Raw genomic sequence first — 15,982 nt, forward strand, 5'->3', positions numbered from 1 at the left:
ATGCCAAAGCATGCAGCGCACATCTGTCACTACCGCCACGTAGCTTAAAACACGATTGAGGTGTCCCCTGTTCCAAGAGGGCAGTTATGCGCCTTCCCTCTGGTTCAGGTGTCCACCGACATGTGTGAGACAGATACTGCTAATTTCGTTTCCTCAAAAACCAATTTAAAAATTTTACCCTCTGCTTTCCAAGCTCCCGCCCTATTGGTATGGCAGCTGGAGGAGACAGATACTGCGCATTTTGTTTCCTCAAAAAGATACCGAAGACACTTTGGAAATTCTAAAGTGTGCTTGGAGAAAGCCTTGTGGTCAACCCACTACCGCTTCCCCGAACCGCTTTGTGCGGAATCACTGGGACGCTTCGGAGCCATGCGTCTCACTCACTTGACTGCAATGAGACGTCTGGCGAAGCAGCTTGGGTGAAGCTGCCACCGCCGACGCACGCGCGCTCGTTCTACCGCTACGGTAGAAGAAACTTTTCGCTGCTCTTTCTTAATTATATCATTTATTATAATGCGAAAACGAACAGATCGCGGACGAGAAGAAAGAAGCGTACAGCTACTTCATGAGCTACGTGCTCTATATACACAGCTTTTTTTCCGTGCGCGTCTCTTACGCTGCGCTGGCTGCAGAAAGGCACACAGCAGCATGCCGGCATCGCGACTATAGGCACCCTGCGAATCTAACTCCAGCGCGACGCGCGCGCCACTGGCGGCGGCGCGCGCGTCCCTGTCAGGAAGGCGGGGACAGCCCGACAGCTCTCCCTGTGTTGCGCGCGCTGTAGCGAAGCAGTTGTGAGCCTCCTTCCCGAGCACAAAATGAGCCATAACAGCAGCAGGACGCATTGCTGTGTTGTAGGATGCAATAATACATATATAAATTCCCCTCGGACAAGGTTTTATGGATTTCCAACGCGACATTGGGAGACGGCCCACCCTTCGCGACGGGCAACACGCGCGCTCGGTTTCTGGTCAAACAATGGTCAAACCCGTGCGGAAGACGCTTACATGACTCATGCATTACCTCCTAGACAGGTTTTTGACTCATGGCAAATTCAGCAGACTCGGAGGAATGCTAATGGCTCCCTGGGAACCCTTCCCGCTTCTTGCACCCACGATTTGCGGTCATTGACTTGGCTCTCAACAATATGTGGGCTTAAAAAGCCACGCCGAAACTCGCCCGCAGTCACACCTTAGGAAGCAGCCCATATTTTGCGCTGCACAGAATCGTTTACCTTAGTTCTAGCTATGCGCAGAATCCTTTCTCGCTTCCACTGCGCCTTGTCGTCCAGCGTCTTTTTCGACAGTAAAGGCAAGTTTTCAGGGGCAACGGCAACATGCTCTTGACACATCTTTGCCTCCACGTCTGGAGGACTGGGTGATAATTTAGTACAATAATCATATATCCTAATGTCGAAGAAGTGTCGAAGGACACTTGTACTAAATGCGTAGAAATTAAGCAAACTTTGCAATGAAATTCCGCTTTCTGAGCACAAGCTTTCTTCAAGAATCCTGCATGAAATAGGCGGGATACTCCTTTTTTGCAGAATCCCAGTTTAAAAGTTCTATGTTTTGGCAGGAGTATCAGTGCGCACCGACGCTTCGCCGCTGCTTGCATTCTCTTCTGCTGGCAAAAGCTCGTTCATTGGACATCTCATATCACCAAAATACTGACGCACGTGTTGTACCGATAACGGCCTGGCAGTTGCTGAAAAAAGAGAAAATATGTGTGGTAGATTACGCAATGGGCGCATCATTTCAAGGCGTAGTTTGAACAGGGTATTCCACATCGAACACCGAAGGTGTGGCAAACGAGAATGTTATGAAGTGAGGTTTGCGCCGTTCGCTCGGAAACCGGAGTTTTATAGTTACCTTCAATGTTATTCCGCCTGGCCGTCTTTGAAAGTCCAGGTTAAGGCTTTCTAAATGCAGGAACACCCCACGCTTGCGGGTGGCTCGTTTTGGAGAGCGTTTAACACCGCTCCAAAAACACGGCATCGACAGCAGCGTGTTTACATTTGCCTGCCTTGCAACTGCGGCTCGCAGCTACAAGCTGTATACTGGAAGATAGCTACGTAAAACAAAAATGAGTGAGAGTGCAGCGATGACAGGCATTAGATAGAAATATTTTTAATTTGATCGTTTTCGGTGGCGCAGTAATGCTTGTCTGCGCAATGCACCGGGCTGCTACTTCGCTCCCTTCGCACGACCCCACCTCTTTCACAATGTGTGCATGGCCTGCTTCAAAAAGCTTCGTTCCTTTCCTGATGTTCGCTCCTCGAAAGAATTTTTCAGCCTCATGAATGAATAGGTCGAAATCCCGGCTCCACGAACAGCGGCAGCCGCTAGCAGACGCCATCCCTTCGCAGTCGCGGGGCGAGCCTTCCTGACAGGGACGAGAAACTGGCCGCGCGGGGGTGCTGAACGCAGCCTCTACGGTGGCGGTGCCTGGCGGGTGCAGGGTGCCTATAGCTTCGAGCAGAGAACCAATGTCAAGGAAGAAAGCTAGGGCACAGCAACAAGAAAATTGCGCTTGTTTTGGCTTCGCCGGGCGCGGTAATTTTCAACTCGACCCGCGCATAGTCCTGCAGGCGTATGCCCAAGTAATGGTGGAGGCACCGCGGTTCGCGCGCCACACACCAGATAGCGCTGAATTTTCTAATGAGTCTATTACGCACCATTTCTTTTCTCAAAATATTGAAGGACACTTAAGCTTCACCTTTAAGAGTGGAACGCGACAGCGTGTTGCAGCGCTGCCAGGGGGTCCACGGAACGCCGTTGCCCTTTAGCGCGGTGACCTGCCCATTGGACAAATCGCTTATAGTCTTTTACTATAGTATCCTACCTAGGAGACCTCTCAAAACAGCCCATTCACCTCCCGAAGAGATCACGAACGAGCTGCAGGGACGCTGCTCTTTCTGCGCCTCCGTTGTAATTGTGTGTTTAGAGCAAAGGAAAGATGCAGTAACCGTCTCACATATCGGTGGACATCGACATCTCCACCACGATGTGAGGGAAAACAGGAAGTGTTTAGTGAAAGATAAAATATAGAGGCCATAATGGAGGTCTGGGTCTCCGCTGGTGTCGCATTCCTTGACCACAACAGCGCACAGAAGCGTATGGGACATGCGCTCGGGCGGTACGGCTTCCATGACATCGCTATGAACAAGACCCGTACACAACATTACGCACATAGGCCCGGACACCGCTGCTTCCTACAGGGGCGAAACCACCGGGCTCCGCGTTCACACCAGTTGACGTCATCAAAAGTTTCGTCTGCCGGTCCTCCAAATTAAAATCCGCAACCCCTGTGCGAAGTCAGTACCGTTAAAGATCCCCTGATCACCGAAATTACTTTGCTCCACTACGGCGTCCCTTATAGCCTGAGTCGCTTTGGAACGTATAACTCCATACGCCCAAACCCAAACTAGAGTCGCTCGAGAATTTTCCAGTGACTCTAAAATCAACACGGTTATAACATCGCATGTAGTACCTCTGCACAAGCTGCCACCGCGGTGGCGCAGGGGCTGTGGCGCTCGGTTGGTGACTTGAAAGACGCGGGTTCGAACCCGGCCGTGGCGGTTAGATTCGATGGAGGCGAAATTCTACAGGCCCGTGTACTGTGTCATGTCGGTGCGCGTTAAGGAACACCAGTTGGTCGAAATTTCCGGAGCCCTTCACTACGGCGCCCCTCATAGCCTGAGTTGCTTTGGGACGTTAAACCCCCCATAAACCCTTAAACACTCATCACTACCTATTCGAATTGACTTTCATGTCTATACAACATATAGGGCGCAGCGCTGCCACATTTCATGGCTGTCATTTGAAATGCTTTACAGAGTACAACGCGATTGTTATCGGGTCCCATTTCTAAATCTCCGTACTCATAATTACGTACGCATCAGTGCACACACACACGTCACGAGGTCAAAGACCCGAATGCATTCACTAGGTCCACTTTTGTTCAGTTAATTCGCACCAGAGAGCCTTAAATACCGAAAACTGACGGTAACCAAGAAATACGACTTGTAGATGGCTGCAGGGCTATCACGGTTTCCAAAGCTGATTATAAGATCTTCGCTACAGTCTTCTCAAATTGGCCACAGCTCGCAATATCTACTTCAATTGACTTCATCAAACATGCGGCTTAAGGGGTCGCTCAATACAGTCTAATCAACATGTACCGCACACGGTGTTGCAGCATTGAGGTGACACTCATGAACAATCAGCACTGCTGCAAATTTAACTGGTAAAGGCGTTTTCATTCCGTTTTTCTCTTTCAAAATCAAGTCAATCTTGCTTCGTTTCTTTCTACTGTGATATTTATTTATTTATTTATCTTTTACCCACAGCGCCATTTGGCATTACAGTGGGGGGTTTGATACAGTAACACGAACACATAAATGCAGGTGTACTCCTTTGTTACAAAAACTTGGGGCTACTTAGTCTAAGTGTTACAAACAGTGCAGCCGTGAGTGGTCTTCGTATTATGGGTCACAAACTGAAGGCATTAGACTATGCGGAAGACCTTGCATTGTTTCGTTCTCGGATTAATCGTACTATTGAATTGAATTGAATTGATTTATTTTCATGTAATACACATACATGAGGAGATGGGAGAAAAAACCGCTATAATGCAGCTTGACTAGGCTCCCATCCCCTATACAAGAGCAGAGCATCAGCAACTAATATACATGTCAATGAGGCAAACAAATACATGGTTCAACTGCAACCAGTAAAAAAGAAAGAAAACAGTTAAAATAAAAAAATAGGTATTAGCAAATGCCCATAGTCAAATTGTAAAAAAAAAATGAATAAATGAAAAAAAAGACAAAGTTTGCAATGAAAAAAAACCACAGGTAATAGCAACTGCACACCACATGTGTCATGTTGGAGCATTTACATAATTTTATGGATGTGGAGAGATACATGACAGAAACAAACAATTTAGTGCTTTTAATGACAGATTCTCTATGATGATTCCCTTTTTCCTGAAAGAATTCAACATACTTGGAATGACTGTGCACAACATTTAAACGCCGTAATTGGTCCGTGAACGTGGCACAAACCAAAATTCAGGATGGCGCGTTGAATAATAATGACTGTTAGGTCTTAAAGAAGCAATGTGTGATAACGAGTTCAATACCTGTTTTTGTTGGCTTCTGAAAGTTTTGCAAAGGCGATATCTGTATAGGTCTGATAACGCTATTAAATGAAACTTTTTCAACAGAGCGTCACGGTTGTGAGTGGAAGAAGTATTACAGATAATTTTAATCAGCCTGTTTTGCAGTTTTATTAGCTTTGACATATTTGTTGCCGTCGTTGTACCCCATACCAAAAGGCAGTACTGTATATGGGAAAGAAATAGTGAATGATAGATGACAAGTCTAGTGTTTATTGGTAATAACAGCCTGTTGCGATACAGTATATTTATTACACGTGCTGATTTACTTACGACATGGTCGACGTGCATGTCCCACTGCATATGTTCTTGAAAAAAGACGCCTAGAGTTTTGAAACTATTGACTATTTCTATGGGTTTATTATTCAATACTAAGGGATAAGTAAGATCTAATTGCTTCCCTTTCGCTCGAAATATTACAGCCTTCGTTTTTTCAGCATTAATGATTAATGCGTTACTAGAAGCCCAGTCTTCCAGTTTCTTTAACGCATCGTTTGCTCGCCGGAAGAGTACCTCGGTGTCAGCATCTACTAGAAAAAGACTGGTATCATCTGCGTAGATGACAAATTTTAGGGATGTATCTATGTTGACAATATCATTTAAAAATATGTTAAAGAGGTATGGACCTAAAATGCTTCCTTGAGGTACTCCCAGGAGATTAGGTTTAATAGAGGATGAGAAAGAATTTAAATTTACATACTGTTTGCCATGAGCAAGATACGACTCAATAACGTCATAAGCAGTGCCCCGTACACCATAAAATTTCAGCTTTTGTAAAAGTAAAATGCGGTTGAGAGAGTCGAAAGCTTTGCTGAAATCAACAAAAATACCCAGTACATAACAGTTTTGTTCAATACCCTTAAGGATAAACTCTTTCTGATCAAGCAGGGCAAGTTCAGTAGAACGTTGCTTCCGGAAGCCATACTGTGAATTTGTTATCAAGTTATATTTATCTGTGAACTGTACTAAGCGTGTAAGAAAAATTTTTTCAAGTATTTTAGAAAATATTGGCAAGATAGATATTGGTCGGTAGTTATTTAGGTTATTTTTGTCGCCTTTTTTATAAAGAACACACACTTTTGCTATCTGCAATGCCTCAGGGAAGCAGCCATTTGTAAGGCAGAGATTCACAAGGTAAGTGAGCGGCACTTTAATAACATCTACAACAAATTTAATTGGACGCACCTCTATGTCGTAAAAATCGCGGGATGTGGAGTTATTTAACTGCATAACTGTCGAAACAACTTCCGTATCGGTAACTGGGTTTAAAAAAATTGTATGTTTGCATTCACTGCTTATATACGCGCCATGGCCTCCTGACGGTGGCGGCGAAATGATACTCACGAAATGATCATTAAACGCATCTGCCAAATTTTTCTCTTTCAGCTTGACATTATTGATTACAATTTCTGTAACTCCTGTATTAGCATTTGAAGACCCGAAAAGCGAGTTGAATTGTTTCCACATAGCCGCAGTGTTATTTGACGTTTTCGCTAGTAAGTTGGCGAAGTAGTTGTTTCTTGCACGCTGAAGTTCTTTATTTAGACGGTTGAGGAACTTCTTGAAGTCCTTCAAGAGTTCAGGGTCACGTTCAAGGAGAAAACGGTGATACATAGAATTCTTCACTTTAATCTTACGAAATAGTTCTTTACTGATCCATGGTTTCCTGACTTTTTTTGGCGGGCAGAAGTTCTTTATAGGGAAGTTTTCATCATAGATTTGCTTAAAGATACGAAGAAATCGCTCAAATGCAACGCTTGCATTATTTGAGGACAACACCTCTGTCCAAGATGTATTCATTATTTTCTGATGGAAGTTAAGTAGATTATCAGAGGAGATATGACGGGTTGAGACGCAAGGATTTGCTTTTTTTGTGGGTTTTTTAATGGCTAAAAATATGGGAAGATGATCACTGAGATCATTAGCTAAAGTACCAGCTTTAATGTCGTCTCTACTAACATTGGTAACAAATAAATCTATTGAAGTTGACGAGTGAACCGTAACTCTTGTAGGCAGATTGATAGCATTAAATAGACCAAAACTCTCGAACAACCATGTTATTTCACGACTAGCATTGTTATCGACCAGCATGTCAAGATTGAAATCACCCCCGCATACAATTTTAAGTTTATCAGTGTAAACGTTGTAAAAGAAAGTTTCCAGATATATCAATAATTTTGAGTAATTTCCATTTGGTGGGCGATATAAAGTGGAAATGACATAGTTGTTCACCGCTAATGACAGCATTTCAAAATCAATGTTTGAGCATGTGTATTCTTGCAGTAAGCTACAACTGTAGATTTTCTTAACTAACAGGGATACCACGCCACCACGGTGATCAGGACGATTCAAGCAGAATACATTGTATCCTGGCAATGAAAAAATGTCAACATTGTTCGTATACCATGTTTCCGTTAACATGATGATGTCAAATTCGAATCCAATTTCATTAAAGAGAGCTTCTAAACCTGCAACTTTGTTCATAGCTGATCGTACATTTAAATGAAAAAACGTCAGAGCAGATATGTATCTTTTCCCTAGTTCTTTTGCTAGGCCACCGGGTGAGAGAGCCATTATGACAATGTAGTTAGCGTACTAGACCTCAGCCAACCTAGAGAAGACCATCCAAATCACTACTTTTAATTACAGTTGCCGATTCACCATTTTTGCGCCTGACAAGTATCTTCCCGTGGCTGAACCAGGCATAGCTGAAATTGTTTTCACATGCCCACTGCTTTGCCTCCTGTAGAAGTGCACGTCCCTGTTTTGTCAGATTTTCTTGAATCAGGACATTTGAGCTGCTATCCTGCAATTTCCTGCGGTTTTGCAGCCAGGCATTTCTGTCCGCCTGCCTGCAGAAGCGAACAAGGATACCTGGTGTCTTGTCTTTCTTTGCAGGAAGGCGGTGTATAGCAGTAACATCGTTGTGTGTCAGCTCTGGAAGATCAAGCAATGCTGCAGATTCATTGACCTTTTCAAGGAGGTCTTCAGAGTCAGTTCGCGGGATTCCATGGAATTCTAAGTTCAACTTTCTGTTGTGCCATTCAAGCTCATTAAGATCGGATTTGATGGCACTGATTTCAGGACCATTTTTGTCACCCTCTATTAGGTCAATGCGTTTTTTCATGTCTGTCATCTCGTTTTCTTGTTTGTCAAGGCGTGCGAGTACTGTGCCATACTTGTCAGATATCATCTGGACGCTTGCCTCAACAGCACTGACGGTTTCCCTTAGGTTTTTCACCACCTCCTCGAGTTCTGCAATAGCAACAACGTTAGGATAGTCGACCTCTCTCTTTTGCTTAGTTCCTCTACACATAGGACAAAGCCACTGTGTTCTCGCGCTTTCCCCTTTAAATTTGTAAGTCCTCTCAGAGACACCGCAGCAGTTTCCCAAATGATACGAGCACAAACAATCTTTACATGTCAAACATTCCCGGTCAGATTCAATAGGCAGCCCACAGTCATAGCAGCTCCCATCATTCGTGTCAGTTTCATGCATTTTACAGGACAATTTTTGCAAGGGCAGCAGTCAAAGGCACAGTGATACAATTTGAGGAGATATGAAATATAGTATACGCACAAACCTGTAAAGTACAGAAGAATGCGCTCAGAGCTGTGCTTTCTGTGCCTCCTCTGCTGCCCAAGTGTTGGTGGCTTCGATGTGGCCTGCCTTTATATCCGGCGAAACTGGTGTAGGTAGCGATGATTCTGCGCCCAAGCTGGATACGATACGATGAGCTGCTCGCAGACGCCTTTTAGATTATCAGCTGTCGATCCGAAGAAAGCACCGATAACCTTTTCCAGCACGAAGTCGGGTCACGCTGTTAATGCAACACGTGGCCTTCCGAAACAGCGCCGGTGATCGTACCGCAGCAGAGCTGTAAAGTACAGAAGAATGCGCTCAGAGCTGTGCTTTCTGTGCCTCCGCTGCTGCCCAAGTGTTGGTGGCTTCGATGTCGCCTGCCTTTATATCCGGCGAAACTGGTGTAGGTAGCGATGATTCTGCGCCCAAGCTGGATACGATACGATGAGCTGCTCGCAGACGCCTTTTAGATTATCAGCTGTCGACCCGAAGAAAGCACCGATAACCTTTTCCAGCACGAAGTCGGGTCACGCTGTTCATGCAACACGTGGCCTTCCGAAGCAGCGCCGGTGATCGTACCGCAGCAGAGCTGTAAAGTACAGAAGAATGCGCTCAGAGCTGTGCTTTCTGTGCCTCCGCTGCTGCCCAAGTGTTGGTGGCTTCGATGTGGCCTGCCTTTATATCCGGCGAAACTGGTGTAGGTAGCGATGATTCTGCGCCCAAGCTGGATACGATACGATGAGTTGCTCGCAGACGCCTTTTAGATTATCAGCTGTCGATCCGAAGAAAGCACCGATAACCTTTTCCAGCACGAAGTCGGGTCACGCTGTTCATGCAACACGTGGCCTTCCGAAGCAGCGCCGGTGATCGTACCGCAGCAGAGCTGTAAAGTACAGAAGAATGCGCTCAGAGCTGTGCTTTCTGTGCCTCCGCTGCTGCCCAAGTGTTGGTGGCTTCGATGTGGCCTGTCTTTATATCCGGCGAAACTGGTGTAGGTAGCGATGATTCTGCGCCCAAGCTGGATACGATACGATGAGCTGCTCGCAGACGCCTTTTAGATTATCAGCTGTCGATCCGAAGAAAGCACCGATAACCTTTTCCAGCACGAAGTCGGGTCACGCTGTTCATGCAACACGTGGCCTTCCGAAGCAGCGCCGGTGATCGTACCGCAGCAGAGCTGTAAAGTACAGAAGAATGCGCTCAGAGCTGTGCTTTCTGTGCCTCCGCTGCTGCCCAAGTGTTGGTGGCTTCGATGTGGCCTGCCTTTATATCCGGCGAAACTGGTGTCGGTAGCGATGATTCTGCGCCCAAGCTGGATACGATACGATGAGCTGCTCGATAAAATTTGCGGTCTCTGGTTTGGTATTTATTTATTTATTTATTTATGAATACTGTCAACCCTCATTTGAGGGTCATTACAGGGAGGGAAAGTGAAGAGACAAAAAAATGCATATATAACCATGAATGAACAAGCTTCTTTGAGCATACAATACAAGAGAGCATTGAAACGCAACACAGTTCACACCACTGTAGAACCACCTGCTATACAAAAAGCAATATTGGACAATCAGTTACGCGCCCATCTACAAGAATCCCATGCCTAGACGGAATCCCCAAGTGCATTCAAGAATGCCGCTACACCTGTAGACTCAGCAACGTGGGCGGGCAGTTTATTCCAGTGCTCAATAGCATCCGGAAAGAATGAGCAGCGAAAGACGTTAGTTCGTGTCAAGTATGGCCGAATCGCTTTGTGGTGGTTAAGGCGGGAGCTTAGTCTACCTGGAGGCTGCAGATATTTTTCTTTATTGATGTTAATTTCTCCGTGAATGATTTGGTAAAGTATTTTTAATCTCTGCCTTTTACGTCTTTTTTCTAATGTTTCTAGACTACATGAGTTTAACATCTCCGTTACCGAATCTGTTTTCCTGTATTTTGAACAAATAAATCTCGCTGCACGTCTTTGAATCTTTTCTATTTCCGTTGAAAGAATCTTCTGCCGAGGAGACCATACTACAGATGCATATTCTAGGGAAGGCCGGATGAGAGATTTGTATGCTAAAAGTTTGACATCTTTCGTTGCTCTCCCCAACTTTCCTCTTAGAAAACACAGTTTTCTATGTGCCACCGCACAAACATTTTTGACATGATTGTGCCAACTTAGGTTGTGATAAATTGACACCCCCAGATACTTGAATGTATTAATATTAACCAAATCGTGACCTGCAATACTGTACTCAAAAGAAATCATATTTCGTTTGTTAGTTATATGGGTAAATGTGGTCTTATTGAAGTTGATTTTCATTTCCCATTTCTCACACCAAAGAGCAAAAGCCTGCAGGTTTTGGTTAATGTTAATCTGATCTCCTTCACATGTGACAGGTGCATAAATGAGGCAATCATCCGCAAATAGTTTCAGTTTAACAGAATTTCCAATAGCACATACTACGTCATTGATATAAACTAGAAATAGCAATGGCCCCAGCACAGAACCCTGTGGTACACCAGAATACACATCCAAAAAGCCAGACTCGCAATTGTCAACACGTACCGCCTGTTTGCGTTTCGCCAAGTACGCTTCTATCCATCTAAGGATGTCTCCATTAATGCCAGCCCTTCGCACTTTCAGGAGTAATTTGTCATGAGGAACCTTATCAAAGGCTTTTTCAAAATCTACACAAATAACATCAATCTGTCCCCGGTCATCTATAGCTTTAGAAAGGTCATGTATTGTCTCAATTAACCGTGTCACCGTTGAAAACCCTCGACGGAAGCCATGCTGACATTCAGAAGGTAGTCCGTTTGTTTCCAAAAAAATGATAATATGTTTCGCAATAACATGTTCCATTACCTTACAGCAGATTGAAGTAAGTGACACAGGCCGATAGTTGTTCATAAGTGTGCGATTGCCACTTTTAAATACGGGTATAACAATGGCAGTGCGCCAGTCTTGTGGCAGATAATGAGTTACGAGTGATTTTCGGAATGTAATTACCAAGTAGAAGGACATCCATTCAGCATACCGTTTCAAGAAGCATGTAGGTATTCCATCCGGGCCGATAGTTTTTTTTCGTCCAATTGTATCAGCTGCTGAAACACGCCGCTTTGAGTAAAGCTGATAGCATCGATAGACGTTTCACGAGAATGTGCTTCGTCGTGTGCGTCGCTTTGGCTCGTGTTTATTGTGAATACATATTGCTTTACTTGATTTCTAAGAAGGATGCTTTACTTCATTTCACAGCGCATCTTAACAGCATCGAAGGAGCCATCCAGTTCACAGTCGAACAAGAAGAGAATGGACAGCTTCCATTTTTGGACGTCTTAGTGAAAGGAAGCCAAACCGCACTCTCATTCAAAGTGTACAGAAAGAGCACTCATACTGGCCGCTATCTTCACTTTAACTCCCTTCACCCAGCCTCTCACAAGAGATCAGTGGTTGCCTCGCTTTTTCGTCGAGCAGACCGCATCTGCACAGAGCCAGAGGACGCCAAAGCCGACCGTCAAAGAGTTCGCAAGGACCTCTCCGAATGTGGCTACCCGTTGCCTTTCGTCAACGCTGTGGAACGCAAACTGTTGCGACCCCCGCGATCTGACAGTGGCCCAGCCGCCAAAAAACGTGCACCTGTGACATATGTGCCCGGGATCAGCGAAACCTTGGCGCGCATCCTGCGTTCTTACGACGTCGAGGTGTCACATGTGCCGGCGAAGAAGTTGCGGAAAACTCTCGTGAACGTGAAAGACTGCCTGCCAAAGGAAAAGTTTCCGGGCGTAGTTTACAGTATACCGTGTAGAGACTGTCACCATGTGTATGTGGGTGAAAGTGGAAACTTTGTTAAAAGATTGAAACAACACCAGTATGATAATTTTTTCAACAGCGCATGCTACACAAGGACACAAGACGAGGAAACACACACACGAGCGCTGACTTCATAATTTTTTCAACAGCGCATGCTACACAAGGACACAAGACGAGGAAACACACACACGAGCTTTTTCCTCGTCTTGTGTCCTTGTGTAGCATGCGCTGTTGAAAAAATTATGAATAACCAACTAGCCCGTGAGCTCACCCTGTACCAGTATGATGTTGAAAACAAGAAAGCTTCGTCAAATGCACTCGCCGAACATTCCGAAAGCAGGCAGCATGACATAGATTGGAGCAATGCGCGCATTTTAAAAACCGAAAAGAATCTCAAAAGCCGCCTATATCTGGAATCATTAATCATTCAGACAACCGACCACACTCTTAATCGCACTGACGGGGCACTTCATAGTGCATACGCCCGCTGCCTAGGGCACATTTTAAAGCATAAATAGCCAGCCTTTCGCGTTTGTACCTTTTTGTGAACAAGGCTCCCGTGTGGGAGCCGAAACGTCGTTTAAAGTGTTCAGTGTTTTTTGGTCGGTGTTCTGCCTTCTTCTTCATGTACACCCCCGACCAGACGGGTTTCCGTCCAACCCTCGACTTCATCAACTTACGCCGGTCGTATGGCCAAAGAGCAATCACCGAAATCCGTCGATTTACTTCCGTGACTACTCGAGTGGCATCATTCAAAGGTCACTTGTACTTCAACATGACATGCAAGACCCTTGGTCTCATTCCTCGGTCCCTCCGCCTATACAGGCCCGTTGCAACAAGTTTCGGCTACAGTGTGGTCGCCAAGGCTGAACGACTTGTATTACAGGCAAGAATTTTAGATTGCAAACAAACAATTCGGAAACTAGAAAACGAAGCTTTCTTTGCACGACGCCAGCTAGAGCACCAGTACTCAGCAGTTTTCCCAAGCGTGCAGCTACACGCCAATTTTCAGGCCAAATTAACTGCAGCCAGAGCAGAACAGTCTCACGAAAACAAACTCAACAGGCTTGCACACCAGGATAGGCCTGCAAGCAGCAACGTCACTTTGTCAACAGTTCACAACCTGTCCTCGTATAAGCCTAATCCGGCTGAAATGTCCGTACTTAACTTGGGCCTAAACTTCAATGTGGCGCCGGCGCCAGACAAAAGAAAAATTGTATGCGCGGTGGAGAATGCAATCAGCAAGGTGGAACCATTCCGCCGCGAAGAAGCCCGTACTCGTGCGATCGGCGCTCTTTCGAGGTTGCGTCCGCTTCAGGCCTCCTCGACACTCTCTTCAGCTCAGCGCAACGCAATCAAGCAACTCCAGGCTAATGTAGATTTGGTCATTCTACCAGCTGACAAAGGAAATTCCACTGTTCTTCTCGACAAGGTCGACTACAAGAGCAAAATGCTGGCCCTGCTGAATGACCAGAGCACTTACGTGCGTCTCAAGAAGGACCCAACGGCAAAGATACAGACACAGTTGCAAAAGCTTCTATCGGACGTCTTTCGAGTGATGCCACCCCAGCACAAGTCCCTCTGCTTCGCGCTACTATGTCACAATGGCTCAGCTCCGGCGTTGTATGGCCTTCCTAAGATACACAAAACCTATGTTCCAATGAGGCCTATCGTAGATTTCACCCGTTCACCCCTCTACAAGCTCTCTGGCTTCCTGCATCGCATACTTGCTCCGCTCGTCGGAAGAACCCCCACCAATGTGCGTCATTCTGCTGACTTTATAGAAAAAGTTCGAAATGTGCGTCTTGACGACTGTGACATGATGGTCTCTTTTGATGTCAAGTCGCTCTTCACGAGCGTTCCAATTGACTTAGCAGTCGAGGTTTGCGCGGCAGCCCTGGAATCTGATGCCACTTTGCCTGGCAGGTCGCCAATCGATGTACCGGATCTCAGGCGACTCCTGCATTTCTGCCTCAGTAACACTTATTTTACTTTCGACCATGTGTTTTACAAAAAAGTTCACGGCACAGCCATGGGCGCTTCAGTTTCTGTTACCGCTGCAAACCTAACAATGGAATGGCTGGAAAGCCACGCACTAGATTCATTCAGCCCACAACCAAAGATTTTTGTGCGGTACGTCGATGACTGTTTTTCTATTATCAAGAAGGATGCTTTACTTGATTTCACAGCGCATCTTAACAGCATCGAAGGAGCCATCCAGTTCACAGTCGAACAAGAAGAGAATGGACAGCTTCCATTTTTGGACATCTTAGTGAAACGAAGCCAAACCGCACTCTCATTCAAAGTGTACAGAAAGAGCACTCATACTGGCCGCTATCTTCACTTTAACTCCCTTCACCCAGCCTCTCACAAGAGATCAGTGGTTGCCTCGCTTTTTCGTCGAGAAGACCGCATCTGCACAGAGCCAGAGGACACCAAAGCCGACCGTCAAAGAGTTCGCAAGGACCTCTCCGAATGTGGCTACCCGTTGCCTTTCGTCAACGCTGTGTAACGCAAACTGTTGCGACCCCCGCGATCTGACAGTGGCCCAGCCGCCAAAAAACATGCACCTGTGCCATATGTGCCCGGGATCAGCGAAACCTTGGCGCGCATCCTGTGTTCTTACGACGTCGAGGTGTCACATGTGCCGGCGAAGAAGTTGCGGCAAACTCTCGTGAACGTGAAAGACTGCCTGCCAAAGCAAAAGTTTCCGGGCGTAGTGTACAGTATACCGTGTAGAGACTGTCACCATGTGTATGTGGGTGAAAGTGGAAACTTTGTTAAAAGATTGAAACAACACCAGTATGATGTTGAAAACAAGAAAGCTTCGTCAAATGCACTCGCCGAACATTCCGAAAGCAGGCAGCATGACATAGATTGGAGCAATGCGCGCATTTTAAAAACCGAAAAGAATCTCAAAAGCCGCCTATATCTGGAATCATTAATCATTCAGACAACCGACCACACTCTTAATCGCACTGACGGGGCACTTCATAGTGCATACGCCCGCTGCCTAGGGCACATTTTAAAGCATAAATAGCCAGCCTTTCGCGTCTGTACCTTTTTGTGAACAAAGCTCCCGTGTGGGAGCCGAAACGTCGTTTAAAGTGTTCATTGTTTTTTGGTCGGTGTTCTGCCTTCTTCTTCATGTACACCCCCGACCAGGCGGGTTTCCGTCCAACCCTCGACTTCGAATACAGATTGGAAATATTTATTGAAGTTGTCGGACATATTCGTTTTATCTGCAATAAGTTCGGCTCCCACTGTCACCTGCTTTACTCTTTCCTTTCTTTTATCAAGATAGCGCCAAAATTTCTCTGGAGAATTTCGCAGAAAACCAGTAAGAGTGTGATTGAAAAATCTTTCTTTTGCAGCCGATAGCAACATTTTTATTTTTTGACGTAAAACCTGTATGTCGTTGAAGT

General features: G+C 45.6%; 1 pseudogene; it reads left to right on the forward strand.

Moving 5' to 3' along the window:
* The first annotated feature begins 13,710 nt into the window (after window positions 1–13,710).
* LOC149337886 (uncharacterized) lies at window positions 13,711–15,597 on the forward strand (annotated as a pseudogene).
* Window positions 15,598–15,982: the final 385 nt, after the last annotated feature.

This window comes from Amblyomma mixtum, chromosome 7 (assembly GCF_055824585.1).
Source record: "Amblyomma mixtum isolate Tamu chromosome 7, ASM5582458v1, whole genome shotgun sequence".
NCBI classification, from domain to species: Eukaryota; Metazoa; Arthropoda; class Arachnida; order Ixodida; family Ixodidae; genus Amblyomma; species Amblyomma mixtum.